Source organism: Castor canadensis, chromosome 2 (genome assembly GCF_047511655.1).
Source record: "Castor canadensis chromosome 2, mCasCan1.hap1v2, whole genome shotgun sequence".
Classification (NCBI taxonomy): Eukaryota; Metazoa; Chordata; class Mammalia; order Rodentia; family Castoridae; genus Castor; species Castor canadensis.
Window position 1 is genome coordinate 145,984,611 of NC_133387.1, and position 4,500 is coordinate 145,989,110.

Here is a 4,500-nt window from a genome sequence, read left to right on the forward strand (position 1 = left end):
TTTCTAGAAGGTTCTCCCTGTTCCTGATCCAGCCTTCTCTCAGTCTTTCCTGTGCTCCTGCACTTCACAGTGTCTCTCTCCACATTCTTGCTCCTCCTCCTGGCAAGAATTGCTGCTCTCTGTTGCTCATCCTCAGCCAGGTGGTGAGAGGACAGAGGTGGTCTCTGAAGTCCTGGTCCAGTCTCAGTAGCAGGCAAGCCCTGGGATACTGGGTCTCTATGGGGGGAGGGGTATTGCACATTGAAAAATGTTCCTTAATGTTAATATGCATTCCGTTTTCTTGCTGCCTTTAAAGAAAGCTCAAAATTCTTAACCTGATCTACATGTCTACCTCTTCAGGTTTTCTCTTCGAGCTTTAGGCACAATGGCCTTCTTTGAGTTCCTTTTGCCAGAAGCCCTTCACGAGGGTCTGCCTGCCTAGGAGACAGATTACTTAATAAGAGTATGTGACCTGCACCAGCTCTCTTGTCCAGGAGGTAACACATGCTGTGGGATCAGAGCAGAAAAATAGAAGGAACCTTTGTTCTTTAAGACCACAGGGCTGCCACATCAGCCTGGGGCTACCTAACTCCCCATGTCATGCTAGAAATGAAAAATAAGTGCCTGATTCATCTAAGCCTCTTGCCTCTTCTCTCCCTCAAGTCTATTAGTCACATGCAATTCCTACATGATGGGTAGAATGATTAAGAAATACAAAAATTTTGCTGCATTAATTTCATTTTACATCATATTTTGATTCTAAAGATTATTAGTAAGTAGAGTGAAAACCTACAATTTTCTTTTTCACATTTTTGCTGTACCTTTATCTTTCAGAAGCTACAAGACAGTGTCTTTTCCTTAATCCCTGGGCTCAGATTCTAGATCACAACTTTTGATTTTTACTTTTGTTTTCCAAAATATCCACACAACATATTTGCCCATATTTTGACACCTCCCAGAGTCATGTCATTTATAAACTGGAAAAGCATGCATGTAGAGTAGAACTAGAAAACAAAGCCCTGATATATATCACCCGAATATCTCTGTCACTAGAAACAGCAAGCTTCGATTTTGATCATTCAACTAGCTACCAATGCATCAATTTTAATAATATACTATCTGCATTTCTATGACTTTTCTGTAAGAATTTCCTGCAAAATTTTTCCAAAAAAAACTTCAGTAAAGTCCAAATGAATTATGACTTCTTCATTCCCCATATCTAACAAGATCCAGTTGATTTCTTGGCAGTCAAATGTCATTTTGGTTACACAGATTTGAATCAACATTGTTTTCCTTGAAATAGAGCAGTAAATATAAATGTCTTTAAAACATTAAAAAGGTAGAAATCTGATTGCTAAATGTTTAGCTACTTTAAAAAGGTAAGCAAAGTCATGAGGGGGGGGTTGTTAAACCTGACATTATATTGCATTGATATCTATGATATATTAATCATATTAATGTATTATTTTGCCAGGAAATACTTGTAACTTAAAGACTAGTTCATTAATCACATGCACAAAGTGTTTGACTTATCAATACAGAGATTATCAGTTGAGTCAGGCAGTAAAACATACCAATATCATTTGCTTCTTAAAACATGCAATTAATATTTCAGAACACTTTATACAATAATCAATAGTTCACCTGCTTTACTAATTACCTAAATTTACCAATTTTTGTTTAGCACAGATTCCATAATACAGCTTAGCAAATATACATTGAAGGATTAACTACACATTTAGAATGAGGAACCTGAGCGTTAGGATGCTAAGAAGGGTAATTCAGGAGGAGAGTCTATTGTGTAGAAGGGAAAGGCAGCTGAGATACACTAAAGGGAAATCATGTAAGTCAGGCTGAAGTTAGGAAGCAAAAGAGGAAAAGGAGGAATTTTTAAAGACTGGACTATGGAATGGATTGCTTGTTTGCAAATACAAGAGTTAGAAATCCAGAAGTGCAACAGAATTCTGAGGAAGCACAGCAGGAGTTCTTGGTCAAAGAGTGCTAGCTCTGGTACTGGCAAAAGGATCAAGTGACCTTGGCAAAAAGGCCCCCATCTAAATTAAGGTAGTGACATTATAATAAGAAAAATGTGTACTAATAAAGAAAAAAGTAATTAATACATATTGAAGAAACTTCTGGTGAGGATTGTGAGAAATTTTATGTATTTACACATATATGCATATATATAAAATATATATGTATTCATATATACTATATTTTTTCCTCAGGAAAGGCTAAGACCATGGGGTAAAGAATACAAAGAGTGAATTTAAAAAATCTCGAGTTTTGAAAGAATGTCTGGGTGTTGCAGACCTTTTGCTCCTCTCTGACCCTGGGTCATTTATCACAGAGTTCCCTATCTGTTACAACCTCTACTCTTCTACCCATTGGCATTACTGTATGAGAGAAAGAGACAGGCTCAAGCTCACCTTCCTGGTGCTGTGTTTAAATTGATCTGGGATGGAGCAGAGTGGGTGACCTGCTACAGATTTCTCTTCTAGGCATAACCACATCCCCAAAGGGTAGGAGTCTCTAGAGTGGCGTAGGAGATGGAGATGATCAGGGTAAAATAACGAAGAACACATTCAATAGAGTGTGAGTTAGAATTTCATTCCTAATAGCAAAACAGCAGCTTTGCAAAGTATTTTAGCAAACGTGTGTTTTTTCATGTGTGTTTTTGAACTCAGAGCTTTGGACTTGCTAGGCTGGTGTTCTACCACTTGAGCAACACTCACGACCCTTTTGACTTTCATTATTTTCAAATATGGTCTTGTGTTATGCCCAGCTTAGACACTTCCTGGTAGCTGGGATGACAAACACACACCACTACACCTAGCTTTTATTGGTTGACATAATGACATAGGGATCTCACTAACTTCTTGCTTGGACAGGTGGCATGAACCACCATGCCTGGCATTTGCTTTTCTAATTGAAGACCTTTCGCTCTAAAGTAAATTTTAGTTGTAACTCCTTATTTCCAATCTATGCATGGGTAGTATAGAAGGATTCATGCAATTTAATAGGTGGAATCCCCAAGAAAATGATCTTTTGGGGGGGGTGCAGAATCTAGCAGTCATTACATTTTTTCAAGTTAATAGATTTTTAGAGCACTTTTAGGTTTACAGAAAAAATTGACATAATACATTAAATTTCCCTATGTTCCCTGGACCTAAACATTTTTCCCTGTCATTAGCATTACACGTTAGTATGGCACCTTTGCTACAATTGATGAACCACTATTGATAATTATTAATTAAAGTCCCACAGTTTAAAGTTCACTCTTTATTCTGTACAGGCCTGTAAGTTTTGACAAATGTATAATGTCACATATCCACCATTACAGTATCAAACACAACAGATTTGCTTTTGTAAAGATCCTCTATGCTTTATCTATCCATCCCTCCCTCCCTGCTCCCAAGTTCCTGGAAACCACTAAGCTTTCTACTGCCTCTACAGTTTGCCTTTTCCAGAATGTCACCTTGTTGGACTCAGGGTATGTAGCCTTTTCAGACTGGCTTCTTTTTCTCAGCAATATGTATTTAAGGATCTTACAATATTTTGTGGTTTGAGAGTTCATTTATTTTTTATTTCCAAGTAATAGTCTATTCTATGGAATTTTACAGAAGTTATTACATTTAAATATTATTTCTAGTGGTAAATTATTACTGTTTGTAAATGATGTTTATGGCTAAGAGAAAATTTGTGCCCTTCCAGCATGAAGGTGAAATCTGTGGTTTGTTTCCCTTTGGAAAATAGCATTTTACCTACAAGTCTCCATGAAAGCTCTGGAGTACTGAAGAAAAGAAGATTTTGTTAATAACAAATGATGAATTGTACTGATTAATATTTTCCAAAAGCTACAACACAACAGGGTTGAAACATATCAGAGTTGCTGGTCTGAAATAAAGCATGTTAATAGGTACACACTATAACTTGTTAGTGGACAGTAAAAATTCCTTCCAAAACTATATTGCTTTAGAAAATGAAGCAATTAGAACAAAACAATTTTTCTTTCATTCAGAAAAATGCCCAAATCTAACCTAATTTGCTGCAGCTGGACACCACCTGCAGACGACGATGTGAGTACACTGAGCATTACACACTTATCTTTTAAATATTGATAATGCCATTTTTCATTTCCTCGACATGAAATCCCACAGGGAATAATTATGCTAATAAACCTTAATGATTCTCACAAATAAATGATCAAAGCAAATTGCCACTGTTGATTTATATTAATGGATGCCTTTAGGATGAGATTTGCCAGTACAGTGCTGCCTCTTGAATCCCAATTTATCTTACTTAGCTAAAGAGTGCACATAGTTTGTTAGATAGATGAAGTGTTTAAAATATAATGTGTTTGTGCAGTTTGCGTACTTTATAATGTTGCAGCATTACCATCTTGCCTTGTGGCAAATCTGCACTTAATGGCTTCCTTGTGTCGAACTTCCTTTCTCCTTTTTTTTGGTTATAAGCAGTTAGAAAGTGGCTACTGTCTACTTGACTCAGAATAAGCCAGCT